The following is a 13,728-nucleotide window of genomic DNA, read 5'->3' as shown; positions in this document are numbered from 1 at the left end:
CTCTACTAGAAATACAAAAAATAAGCCAGGTGTGGTGGCGGGTGCCTGTAGTCCCAGCAACTCGGGGAGGCTGAGGCAGGAGAATGGCGTGAACCTGGGAGGCGGAGCTTGCAGTGAGCCAAGATCGTGCCACTGCATTCCAGCCTGGGCGACAGAGTGAGACTCTGTCTCAAAAGAAAAAAAAAAAAAAAAAATTGAACAAAAAAATTAGCTGTGCATGGTGGTACGTGCCTGCAGTCTCAGATACTTGGGAGGCTGAGGCAGGAGAATCGCTTGAACCCGGGAGGGGGAGGTTGCAGTGAGCCAAGATCGTACCACTATACTCCTGACTGGGCAACAGAGTGAGACCCTGTCTCAAAATAATAATAGTTTCTATAGATAAGTAGGTCTAAATCGAAAGTCAAGGAATAAATCCAAAAGCATATAGAGATATAGAACATGAGAAAGATGATTTTCAAATTATTGGTGAAAAAGATAAATTATCAATTATTTCATAAGTGACAGCCATCTGGAAAAAGTAGAGTATGATCTCATATTAATTATATAAAATCACATAACTGCTATAACAAACCCCAGGTTCTCAATGGTTTCACATAATTGAAGTTCTTCCTTATGTATGTCATGTACAGTTGGCTGTTACCAGGTTGTATAGTCTCTCTTCCGGTCATTCAGGGAGCCAAGCTCTATTCATCTGGACACTCTCTAGAGTTGTGCTGTCCATTGTGTTGGTTACTAGCCCCAGTCCAAAGTGAGATGTGCTGTGAGTGTAAAATACACATCAGATTTTGAAGATATAGTATGAAGAAGAGAATGTAAAATATCTCATTGATACATGTTATACTGATTACTTGTTGAAATGGTAATATTTTTGATATATTGGGCTTAATAAAATATATTTTGACAATTACACTTTTTTCTTTTTCTTTTTTTTGAGATGGAGTCTCACTCTCCATCTTCAAGTCTTTACCTCCATGATGAAGATTTGAAATACCTAAATGTTGACAAACCTAAATGTTTGTCAATGTGGAAACAGTTAAATGCAATGGAATACTGTGGAGCCATATAAAGAATGGGGCCTAATATATATGTATGGTATGTATGGTCATGACTAAAATTCCATACTCTACTCTTAGTCACAAAAGCAACGTAAAATAGTGCATAGTGTGGAAGGGTAGACAGAGATTGACTTCTGAGAGAGGAAGGAGAATATTTAGAAGGTAATCAGGGGCCGGAGGAAAGAGATGAGAGAGCAACTTTCCAGCCGGGCATGGTGGCTCCCACCTGTAATCCCAGTACTTTGGGAGGCCATGGCGAGCAGATCACCTGAGGTTAGGAGTTTGAGACCAGCCTGGCCAACATGGTGAGACCCTGTCTCTAATAAAAGTACAAAAATTAGCTGGCCATGGTGGCACGTGCCTGTAGTCCAAGTTACTTGCGGGGCTGAGGCAGAAGAATCACTTGAACCCAGAAGGTAGAGGTTGCAGTGAGCGAAGATTGTGCCACTGCAATCCAGACTGAGCAACAGAACGAGATTCTGTCTCAAAAGAAAAAAAAAAAAAGCAACTTTCCTTTTATAACATATCCACTTCAAAACTTTTGCTGTTCAAATTTCCTACAATGTGCATGTATTGGCCATTTTTAAAAGTAGATAATATATATTTAAATTTTGGAAGCAATGTTCTTTGTGTTATTTGTGTCCTCTGAGATGCAAGTAATTTATTAGGGAACACACCTGTAATGGAAAATGGGGATGGAGCCAGAGGCAATGGGGAGAACGCTCAGAGTGTAATGAAGGTCTGACCCTGGAGAAGACAGGAGAGAGGGAAGGAAATTTTGACAAGGTCAATGAACGTCCTTGAGCCAAAACTGCCCATCAGAAGAAGTCCCATCTCTCCCAGGAGAAGGCGTGCCTTCCTATTCCTGCTACACTGAGAGGTTGGCTGGGGGCAGCCCCTGGGAAGTTCAGCCTCAGATGTGTTGATGGATTCAGAGCACAGCAGCTGGGGCCCTTGATCAGCGGCACTCCCTGCAGCAGATCTCAGGGCTGTGGCCCCTCCAAAATCTGTGCTGATGACCTCTTTACTGAAGTTTGCAAATATTGCTTTTACCACTTCCTTGTTACAGTGACTTGGATTCTTCCTATTCTAGGAAGTAACTTTTTTCTTTAATCATTTATTCATCCATTCATTTAACCAGTCTCTATTAAATACTTACCACATGCTATGTACTGAGCTAAGTGCTGGGGACACAAAAGTGAGCAAAACAGACCTGGGTCCCAGATTCATAGACTTGAGGATCTGCTGAGCAGGCAGAAATGAATCAAACAACCAGCCATATAACTTCCAACTCTAATGAATGCTGCAGAGAAAAAGTGTAGAAAGTCATGATGCATCTGACACCAGTCTGGGAGTTTGGGGAGGGCTCCACAAAAGATGTGAAATATTAGAAATAAATGCTCATTGAGAAACCAGTGTACAGAAGAGTGTAAAGTACAAAACTAGGGTAGGTGGTGGCTCATGCCTGTAATCCCAGCACTTTGGGCGGCTGAGGCAGGAGGATTGCTTGAGCTCAGGAGTTCAAGACCAGCCTGGGCAACGTAACAACATCCTGTTTCCACAAAAAAATTTAAAAAATGAGCCAGGTGTGGTGCCACGTGCCTGCCATAGTCCCAGCTACTCAGGAGGCTTTGGTGGGAGGATCTCTTGAGCCAGAAGGTCAAGGGTGCAGTGAGCTGAGATTTGAGCCAGAAAGTCAAGGGTGCAGTGAGCTGAGATTGCGCCACAGCACTCGAGCCAGGGGGACAGAGCGAGACCATGTATCAAAAAAATTTTAAAAAAGAACAAAACTAAAATCACTCATAATTCTAGAACCAGAAATAACCTCACCTAGCAGCTTTGTCTTTTACAAAAAAATGCAGTTGTCTAATTCAGTACTGTTCAATAGAACAGAATGTGAACCACATATGTAATTAAAAATGTTTAAGACTCCTGAGACATTTTATAAAACTTTTGGAGAAGTGCTGTTCTCATTTGCATTGCTGGCAGCCCTCAGAGTTCATGTCTCACTGTGACTCTGGCAGTGGTGACCAATGTAATTTCCTCTAAATTTGTTAATTTGATTTGTCAAATTTGGCATTTCCTTATTTTCACAAACAATTCTGAAGTCTTTGCATTCTAGAGAGGCTGAACATTCTTTGGCCCTCTGCTCATTAGCTAATTCATTTCTAGTTTACATTACTAATTTTCTTCTCTTAGAAGCGAATGAATGGTGCCTCTTACATTGAATGGAGTCAGATGAGGCCTGATACTTGTATTTATTTTCATATGCTAACATGGTTTGATTTCAAATCTCACCAACAAAGGTTCAGCTTTGCCGACTGGAAGACGCAGTGCTGAGTATTAGGGGGAATACACTGAAAGCTGGAGGGTGCTCACAGGAAACATACGAGTCCTGGAGGAAAACGGCAGGATGGGCACAGCAGCTGAACCATGAGGCTGTGCACACGCAGATGCCATGGGACATCTGGGTGCCCACGAGAGCAAGAGTGGGCTGGGTAGTCGACTCTGGAGGGATCAGGTTCATGGAAGCAGTGAGATTTGAAACAGACCTGAGGGAGAAGGATCTCCAAGAGCAGGGTGGGGTGAGAGGAGCTGAGGGCTGGGCTGGAACAGTGACAGTGTCTAACAGCAGGTGTGGGAGACAAAGCAGGAAGGTCTGCTGGGCCCCTGTTCCAGCAGAATTTAAATACCCCCCTGAGGCTTTATTTTATAGATTTTGAGAACCTGGCCAGGCGTGGCGGCTCATGCCTCTAATCCCAGCACTTTGGGAGCCTGAGGTGGGTAGGTCACTTGAGGTCAGGAGTTCGAGACTAGCCTGGCCAACATGGTAAAACCCTGTCTCTACTAAAAATGCAAAATTAGCTGGGTTTGATGGTACACACCTGTAATCCCAGCAACTTGGGCGACTGAAGCTATTTTTGCATTTTTAGTAGAGACAGGGTTTTACCATGTTGGCCAGGCTGGTCTCGAACTCCTGACCTCAAGTGACTTACCCACCTCAGCCTAAATCCCCACCTACCCTGGGGGGAACATGAACTTGGCCTTCTTTAGAGCAGGCTGACCAATGGCTACCTCCATTCAGAAATGCTTGCTGTAACTCAGGACATCCTGTGTTGGCTTTGTCCCAAAGCCCAGGTGAAAATCTCCAAGCCCTCTGCCAATCTTAGGAAGGAAGAGGGACCAAGCATCGAATGAGGTCTCTGATCTGGGGAGGAGAAGCACCTTGAGGCAGGGAAAGCCTCCTTCCAGCACAGACAAGGCAGCCCTTTCTTTAGGGGGTGTCCTTTTCAGAACCAGGTGCTGCTAAGATTTAAAAAGTATTCTGTTTGCTAATTCAACTGAAATCCACAAAATCTGCCCCAGTGCTGGGTTCAACCTCTTTTGCCAAGGCGGTTTTACAAATGCTGATGAATCACTCCTTGTGGCTTCCTCGGCAAGCACATTCCTCCAGCATTTTGACACCTGCTAATGATTTAAAGTCCCTTTGGTGCCATAAACAGTGGGGGCCAGCCCAAAGTGTTGACTGATTAGAAACCCATTGGGCAGGCTCGTCCAAAAGGGCCTGGGACTGGATTAGCGCTCCACCTGCCTTCCCTCCTTGGGTGAGGAGAAGTGGGGTGGAAGGAAGGTGAGAAGGTAGTGCCCCTTTTCTGGATCTCTTGATTTCCCTTTGACTCTCCATCTAGTATTGTCTGCATACACACACACTCGCACACACAAACGCGCACACTCATACACGCATGCACACTCGTCTCTGCCTATGACCGTTTGATATCTTGTTGAATAGGCTCTGTGAGGGGCTGGAGGAAGGGCACGTGTTGGAGAGAATGCCTACTTTTACTTCGCTCGCAAAGATTCATCCCAAATTCTGTGGGGGTGTGTTGGCAGGGAGGGGAGGCAAGACTAAACAGAGGGGATAACAACTTGCATCAGCATGATTGCTTTTTAAAAATATGACAACTTGTGAAAGCTTTATTTTCTGTTTATAGTGAAAGGCATTTCTTCTTGCCATTTACAGAGCAATTCTGCAAGAGAGCTTCAGCAAAATTCCAAAACAATCGCATTGAGAGTCGGCACAACCCAGGTCTCCCGACTTTGGTTCCAAGTGAAGTTTCCTTTGTCGTTTGCTCGCCTCCAGGGATGCAGTCTCTACACTCTCTGTGGGACGGAGGGGGAGCTTAAGTGGAGGGAACATTAAATATTAGGAAACCCGAAGAAAAAGCAAAAGCAACTGCTGTCTCAGGCTGCCCCTCCGAGGTTCGTAGTCCGGGAACGATGAAGGGAGACTGCCACCTATGGGCCAGGTTCCAGGGACGCCCGCACGTGGGGTTCTGTGGGACAGACGCAGTCTTAAGGTAGAAGGGAAGGCGTCTTCGTGGGACGGTGAGTCATCCCACACTCTGCTTGCAGGCAGAAGCACTCTTAACTCATTCAGGACAGATGAGATGAGCATTTTCCCAATGTAAAGAGCACACTTTTTTTTTTTTTTTTTTTTTTTAAACAAGAGTGTGATCTTGTGAGCCAAGTTCTATAATGCAAACAAAATAATGGAACTGACACCCTAGGACCCACCATCAAAAATAAACAGATGTTCAGTTCACATGGTTTGGCTGCTGGGTTCCACAGTGGGATCCACTCCGGCACTACACCTGAAATTGTATGGCTGCTTAATAAAAAGAATCAGCATGATGAATCAGAAACAAACATCCTCTTGCCATGCCGTCCCAGTAGAAAAGCAACAGGATAAATAACAATTGGGCAAATATCAAACCCATTCCAGCAGATGCCTGTGAGTGGCACCATGGGAAATGAAAGTGGAATCAGGCACAAAGGGGAATATGAAAGGAAGCACAGTTGTAAAACTAGAGAGGGACCTCACACACAGTCATGGTAATGGGATAAGAACTGAAGAGTATAATTCAATCAACTCTGCTCCCAGCGTGAAAAAGAAAAGTCATATGCTCTGAGCTTGGCGAGTGGGAGAGGGCTGTTGTGTTATAATGGTTCCAATGGTATCATACAGTTGTCCTTTGATATTTGAGATCTATGTGTTCGTGAATAGCAAATCCTATTATTCCCATTGTCTTCCATTATAAAATCAGATCTGCCACACCAATACCTATACAATACTGGATTTAGAGTAACCAAGCAGTCCCGACTCCTATTGCAGAGAAGGGAGTGGTGTAGGTATTTGTGTGTGCATTTTTTTGTCTGAGTTTGTGCATATGTGTGTTTGTACATGTGCATATATATGAAAGCATGTGTGTGTATATGTGTGTTTAAACAAGGAGCTCAGGAAGGATTATGGTTCTGTCACTCCAAACCAAAGGGGATTTAAAGACCCTTTGCCCAGTATTGTAGCACCTAGAGAAAAGCTAACCCTGTCCAGGGAGGCAGCTCCCCTGAACAGGCACATGAATAGGCACAGGTCCAGACCCATCAGAAAGGTAGAGTTGGGCTGTAGAGTCTTCAACAGAAATCAGCAGGCAAAACTTGGGATGCTAGAACGGTACTGTACTTTCAGCAACTGGCATAGGAAACACAGGAAAGAATCCAACAGAAGCAGGATGGGGATTTTCTGGGCAAACTTGTAGGCTGGGTGAGGCAGAATAACCCAGTGTTGTATTGTGTGAATAATCCACATTTTGTTTGCCCATTTTGCTCCTGAAGGACCTGTAGGAGACAGGAGCTAGGCCAGAACTGTTCTCTTAGCCCCACTGACTGAGGGTTAGTAGCATCAGTTCCTAAGTGAAGAAGACCTGATACCAGAATGCATCGAATATCCTTTAGGGTTCTTTGTACGTAAAAACATAAATAGTGCCAAATTCTCATTAGTAGCTCAGTTGCTCTTTTAAAAAACACTCTTTTTCTCTTTTATGAAGTATAAGTTCAAGGGTCTTTCTAGATGTTGTAACATTCAGACACCTGGTTTAGGAGGCCTCTCTTTCCCCTCTTCATAGATCTGAGCCATAACCGGGAAGATCTGGGTATCTTTAATGTATTAGTAAAGTATATATACTATCGTTTCATGTACTTTACATTTTATGTAAATTATATTGTATAAATATTTATGTTGCATCTTTCTAGTTTATCATTACACGTTTTAGATGTATCCATGTAGGTGATAAGGATCTAGTTCACTCATTTTAATGGCTGTGCAGCATTGCATTGCATGAATAATCCACATTTGATTTGCCCATTTTGCTCCTGAAGGTCAGGTAGCTTGTTTCCACTTTTAAGCTATTACCCAGAGTGCTGAAAGAATATGCTTTTGTTCATATCTCCTTGGACCCATGTGTCTCTTGGGAACTTGTAGACATATAGTGGCAGAATTTTTGATCATAGGTTATGCATTAACTTTACCAGGTGTTGCCAAATCACTCTCTACACTGGGTCTGTCATTTTTACACACCCACTAGCAGTGAATGTAAGTATCCATTTCTCCATTCTTGTCAACTCTTGGTATTGTCAGAGTTTTTTTCAAGAAATTCCCAGTCTAATAGGCATGAAATAGTATCTATTTGTTTTAATTTGCATCTCCTTGACTACTAATAAAGGCGAGCACATTTTCATGCATCTATAGACCATTAAATGGCCTCTTTTGCCAGTTGCTTACTGACATCCTTAAGCTTTTTTGATGTTTGGTTGTTTCTCTTTTCCTTGCTTATTTGTAGGAACTAGCTATATATTTTGGATAGTAATCCTTGGTTGGAAATGTGGGATGTAACTATTTTCTCCAAGTCTGTGTTTGTCTTCTTGCTTTGCTATTAGTGCCATTTGTTGTTAAGAAGTTTTAAAAAAATTAAATACTTCAACTTCTCACTTTTCCCATGATAATTTTTTGCTTTGTATTGTTTAAGAAACCCTGCCCTCCTTGGATATCATAGAAATATTTTCCTATAGTTCTGTCTAAATGTTTACTTCTTTTCCTTAACACATCTGAAATTTATTGTTGTTCACGCAGTGAGGTATGAATCTAATTTTTCCCTTAGAAAATATTATTAGCCAATAGTCCTAGTGCCATTTATTGAATAGTCATCCTTTCCCTGCTGATTTGTAGTGTCACCTCTTATATCTTAAGTTCCTACTTATGTGTGTTTCTAACTTTTTCAGAAAATTTGCCCCATTGATCTATTTAGCCAAATGCTGATACCAGAGTATTTTATTTTATTTTATTTTCCAGGTGTAATTTTATTCCACCTTCTCCAACTTCAGAGTTCCAGCCTTAGAGGACAGAGCATTATGTGGAAGGAGGGTAAGGACTTGATATGAAAAAAGTGATAATGACATACCCCTGGTTCATTTCTGGGTTTCTTCCTAGGCCAATTCAAAACCTCCAGAATAAGGTCAAGTAACACAATAGACTCACACTTGGATCACAAGCTGTTTAGAAAATGTGCCTCAATCTCTGACTCAGACCAGATGTCCTCCCCACCATGGGCAAGGGCTGGTGGGGAAGACACTCCCAGCCTTCTTCCAATGCTAGTAAATAACCTGCAGAATGAGCAGCACTGGAGAGCTGGCCCTTGACCCACCCATGCTACTGTTGTGGAGCCAGGCCTGCCTCATAGCCCTCTGTCTTTATGTCACTGAGCCTTAGCTCCTCATTTTGGTCAGAGGTGCGCTTGTAATGCTCCACCTTCATCTCAGGATCATCTTCAGGTGCATACACATTCTACAAGTAACTGTTTCCTGCTGGATCATCCATAATAAAGTGGGTCTTCATGTTACCTTCGATGATCTGGTCCATCTTCTGGCTAAACTCCTGCAGTCTCTCCGTCTGGCCAGGATTGGAACTGCCACCCAGTGTGAAAGGATTCTTGGTCACCAGTTCCCAGATATCTTTCAGTGGCCCTTCCAATGTGATGAACTTGCCCCCCCCGAGGAGGGCCATTCCCAGTCAAATTCTAGCTCTGGGATTTCCACACTACAAACCTCAGACTTGAGGAGGTCTCTGGTCATATCTGAGGGACCTGTGATGTGGAGGGTGATCCTGGTGCCCAAGGGTTCTACTGCTTCTCCAGATTTCACCTCATTGGTCTGATGCCTACAGTTCTTGCAGTTGGTAGCCATGATGATAACCTCCTTAAAGGGAGGGATTTGTACTAGCTTCATGTTGGTCTGAGCAGGGGCATTTCATTCTGGGCCATTTGTGTTAAACTGGAGCACTTCATTTCTGAGATCTTCCTCTTCTGGCTTCTCTATTGGTGCTCTACCTGGAGCCCCAGCATCTCTTCCTGCTGTCAGGTCCAGTTGTAGTGTGTGATCACCAGGGCATCATCTTTCTGAGCAGCACGTGGGTTTTCCACAGAGCTGTTCCCTGAGGGATCATCAGTGATCACAGTAAAGGGGAGACTGCTTGCTTTAGCTCCTCCAGTTTGACAACGAACTCATCAATTCTTTCAGCTGTGTCATCTTTGTTTGCCCTTCGTGCAGGCTGGTCCCGCTCCAGGCCAGAGGTAGCATGGGTGATCAATCCTTCAACAGTGGACCGAGCTCCTTTCTGGCTAAAGGCAGGAATTTGAAAATCTAGCTCAGGAATCCTTGTGGTAGCAGAGTCAGTCTTCATTTCTCTGTTCATGTCCTACAGAACCCTGAAGGTCCAAGTGTAGCGCACTCCCTGGTCCTGGATCCTGCCTGCTGACTGAATCTCTGTGTTGTTCCAGCCACAGTGGTGGCAGGAAAAGGAGCTCACAATTATTTCTCAGAAGAAGGGAATCTTGGTGAGCAGGAGGCGCGTCATGCCATTGCCGTAACAGTTCATGCACAGTGACTCGATCTGGGTGGGATGCTGCTCCTCATCCTCGGTGCTGATGGGCCAGAACAGATGACCCAGGACAGGCGGTGAGACTGGGGTGGGCAAGGGGGCGATGGCCAACCCCGGGACCCCACTTCCACAGCCCCAGTGGTCGCCGTCACCACCGCGTGCCCAGAATATTTTAATTACTGTAAGCTTGTCATAAGTTTTGCTGTTAAGGTAAATCCTTTCTCTTTATACTGTCTCAAAATTGTGGCCTGGCACCATGGCTCATACCTGGAATCCCAACACTTTGGGAGGCTAAGGCAGGAGGATCACTTGGGCCCAGGAGTTTGAGGCTGCAGTGAGCTATGATCGTACTACTGCACTCCAGCCTGGGTGACAGAGCGAGATCCTGTCACTTAAAAAAAATTGTTTGGGCTATTCTTAACCCCTTGATTTTTCTGGATGGATATTCTGATCTGCTTATCAAGGTCAGTGAAAACAAATCTCCAGGGATTTTGAACAGAAGTTATTGAATTAGTAGTATAAATTTAGGAAAGCTGCTACTATTAAGCTGTTGTCTTTCCATACATAAACAGGGTATATCTCATCATTTTTTCAGGTTTTCTTTCAATGAGGTTTTAGAGCTTTCTTTGTAAAAGTTTCATGTCATTTGTTAGATTTATTTCTAGGTAACTTATAGTTTTTTAAAACTATAAATGTAAATGGCATGTCTTTTTATTTCATCCTCATTCTTGAATGATAGCTTAGCTGTGTATAGAATTCTAAGTTAGCTATTTTCCCTCAACACTCTAAATAGAACTTCTCTCAGATAACTAGGAACATTCCTTGCTGAGCACAGCAGCTCACGTCTGTAATTCCAGCACTTTGGGAGGCCAAGGCTGAAAGATTGCTTGAGCCCAGGAGTTTGAGGACAGCCTGGGCAACATGATGAGATCCCATTTCTAAAAAAACTTTTAAAACTTACCTGGGCATAGTGATGTATGCCCGTAGTCCTAGCTACTCGGGAGACTGAGATGGGAGGATTGCTTGAGCCCTGGAGGTTGAGACTGCAGTGAGCCATGGTCACACCACTGCCCTCCAACCTGGGTGACAGAGCAAGATCCAGTCTCAAAAAACAACAACAAAAAAGGAACATTCTTTAACCTGAAAACTGACATCTACCAAACCCTAAAGCAAATACTATTCTCAGTGGTGAAATCCTAAAAACATCCCATTTAAAGTCAGGAACAAGACACGGGAAATACTGGAATGCAACATCATTCTAATTATCAGGAACAAACAAGATACAGTTTTTTAAAAACATGACATATAGCTGGATTTATTTAAATTAACTAAGTCCTTTACCTATGAAATTAGTCCATTTACATTATTGTGATTCTATACTGTGGTGGATTTATTCTTTAATCTTGCTTTGTGCTTCTGTTCATTTTTTTCTCCTTTTTTTCTTGCCGTTTATAGAACTGATCAATGTTATCTTTCAAATGATTATATTTCTGTTTTTTCATATTTACTTTAAAATTGAACAAACATACTGTTCAACAGTTTTGTAGGCTAATCAATATCCCTTGGTTTCCTTTCAAGCAAAATGAGGACCTTAGGTTGTTTTCTCTCTTCTTCTTCTTTTCTTCTCGCACATTATTGTTTCTAGTATTTTAATTCCATGTTTTTATGGAACCTCCATTAGTACTTTTGTTACTATTGTTTCATATAGTCAATGCTTGTTTAGATTTGACTATATATTTTCAACTTTTAATTCTCCACTGCTTTTCCAAAACATTTTTTGAGGTGTAATTTACATATAATTCCTCCATTTAAAGTATACAATTCAATGGTTTTTCGTGTACTGACAGTTGTACAACTATCAGTACAGTCAACCTTAGTACATTTTTATGAACCTCAAAAGAAACCTCATACCCATTAGCAGTCACTCTCCATTTTCCCCCCAACCCAACCAGCCCTAGGCAACCACTAATCTGCTTTCTGTCTCTATAGATTTGCCTGTTCTAGATATTTTGGAGCAATGGAATCATACACTATATGGTCTTTTGTGACTGGATTTTTCACACAGCATATTTTCTATTTTTTTTTATTATACTTTAAGTTCTAGGATACGTGTGCACAACGTGCAGGTTTGTTGCGTATGTATACATGTGCCACGTTGGTGTGCTGCACCCATTAACTTGTCATTTACATTAGGTATATCTCCTAAAGCTATCCCTCCCCCAGCCCCCCACCCACGACAGGCCCCGGTGTGTGATATTCCCCTCCCTGTGTCCTTGTGTTCTCATTGTTCAATTCCCACCTATGAGTGAGAACATCACACAGCATATTTTCAAAGTTCATGCATGTTGTAGTATGTATCAGTCCTTCATTATTTTTATGGCTAAATGATATTCCACTGTATGGATATACCACATGTTATTTATCTATTCATCAATTAATGGACATTTGTATTGTTTCTACTTTCGGGCTACTATGATTAATGCTGCTATGAACATTCATTTGTAAGTTTTTGTGTGGACATATACATTTCATTTCTCTTGGATATGTATCTAGGAGTGGAATTAGAGGGTCAAAGGGTAACTTTCAATTTAGCTTTTTGAAAAACTGCCCAACTGTTTTCCAAAGGGGCTGTGACATTGTATATTCCCACCAGCGATGTGTGAGGGTTCTACTTTCTCTATATCCTTGCCAAAACGCATTGCCTTTTTCATTATAGCCGTTCACCTGTGTGTCAGTGGTATTTCATTGAGGTTTTGGTTTCCATTTCTCTAACGACTAATGATGTTTAGCATCTTTTCATGTGTTCATTGGCCATTTGCACATTTTCTTTGGAGATTCATATCCTTTGCCTCCCCTGCTGTTTTTTGAGACAGGGTCTCACTTTGTCACCCCGGCTGGAGTGCAGTGGCACAATCATGGCTTACTGCAGCCTCAAACTCCCGTGCTCAAACGATCCTCCTGCCTCAGCCCAAAAAATAGCTGGGACTACAGGCATGTGCTACCATGCCCACCTTTGTCCATTTTTAAATTGTGTTATTTGCCTTTTTATTATTGAGTTGTAAGAGTTATGTTTTTATTGAGTTGTAAGAATTACTTTACATAGGCGATTATAGACGTAAGCCACTGCACCTGGTTCCTACAACGATATACTTCTTAGAAGAAACATGGGCTTAAATCTTCATGGCCTTGGTTAGGCAAAGCCTTCTTAGATATGCCACCAAAAGCATAAGCAACAAAAGAAAAATATATGTAAATTGAACCTCATCAAAATTGAAAAATTTTGTGGTTCAAAGAACATCATGAAGAAAATGAAAAGACAACTCACAGAATGGGAAAAAATATTTGCAATCATATATTAGATAAAATGCTTGTATTTACTTACTGTTATTGAGTTGTAATTCTTACAACTCCTGAGGTCAGGAGTTTGAGACCAGCCTGGCCAATATGGTAAAACCACGTCTCCACTAAAATACAAAACTTAGCCAGGCATGGTAGCGCACACCTGTAGTCCTAGCTACTCTGGAGGCTGAGGCAGGAAAATCACTTGAACTTGGGAGGCAGAGGTTGCAGTGAGCCAAGATCACACCACTGCACTCTAGCCTGGGCAACAGAGCAAGACTCTATGTCAAAAAAACAAAAACAAAAAACAAAAAAAACAGGATATAGTTGTAGGTCTTACATTTAGGTCTGTGATCCATTTTTAGTTAGTTTTTTTTTTTTTTGAGAAGGAGTCTCATTCTGCAGCCCAGGCTGGAGTGCAGTGGCGCCATTTCAGCTCACTGCAAGCTCTGCCTCCCGGGTTCACTCCATTCTCCTGCCTCAGCCCCCCGAGTAGCTGGGACTACAGGCGCCCGCCACCATGCCTGGCTAATTTTTTTTGTATTTTTAGTAGAGACGGGGTTT

The 13,728-nt window shown here is 42.6% G+C and overlaps 1 long non-coding RNA gene and 1 pseudogene across 1 annotated transcript in view; one reads left to right on the top strand and one right to left on the bottom strand.

Moving 5' to 3' along the window:
- The window catches only part of LOC108533813 (uncharacterized), an 81,699-nt gene that overhangs the window by 17,883 nt on the left and 50,088 nt on the right, over positions 1-13,728 (top strand). Inside the window, exons 3-4 of the long non-coding RNA XR_001886823.1 lie at positions 5,077-5,315; positions 8,242-8,313. This is a non-coding gene — a long non-coding RNA (uncharacterized LOC108533813). The remainder of the gene's footprint in view (positions 1-5,076; positions 5,316-8,241; positions 8,314-13,728) is intronic.
- Positions 8,599-9,837, bottom strand: LOC108533811 (zinc finger protein ZPR1 pseudogene; annotated as a pseudogene).

Source organism: Rhinopithecus bieti, unplaced genomic scaffold (assembly GCF_001698545.2).
Source record: "Rhinopithecus bieti isolate Rb0 unplaced genomic scaffold, ASM169854v2 scaffold_11508, whole genome shotgun sequence".
Lineage (NCBI taxonomy): Eukaryota > Metazoa > Chordata > Mammalia > Primates > Cercopithecidae > Rhinopithecus > Rhinopithecus bieti.
This window is presented reverse-complemented; position numbering and strand designations above follow the sequence as displayed.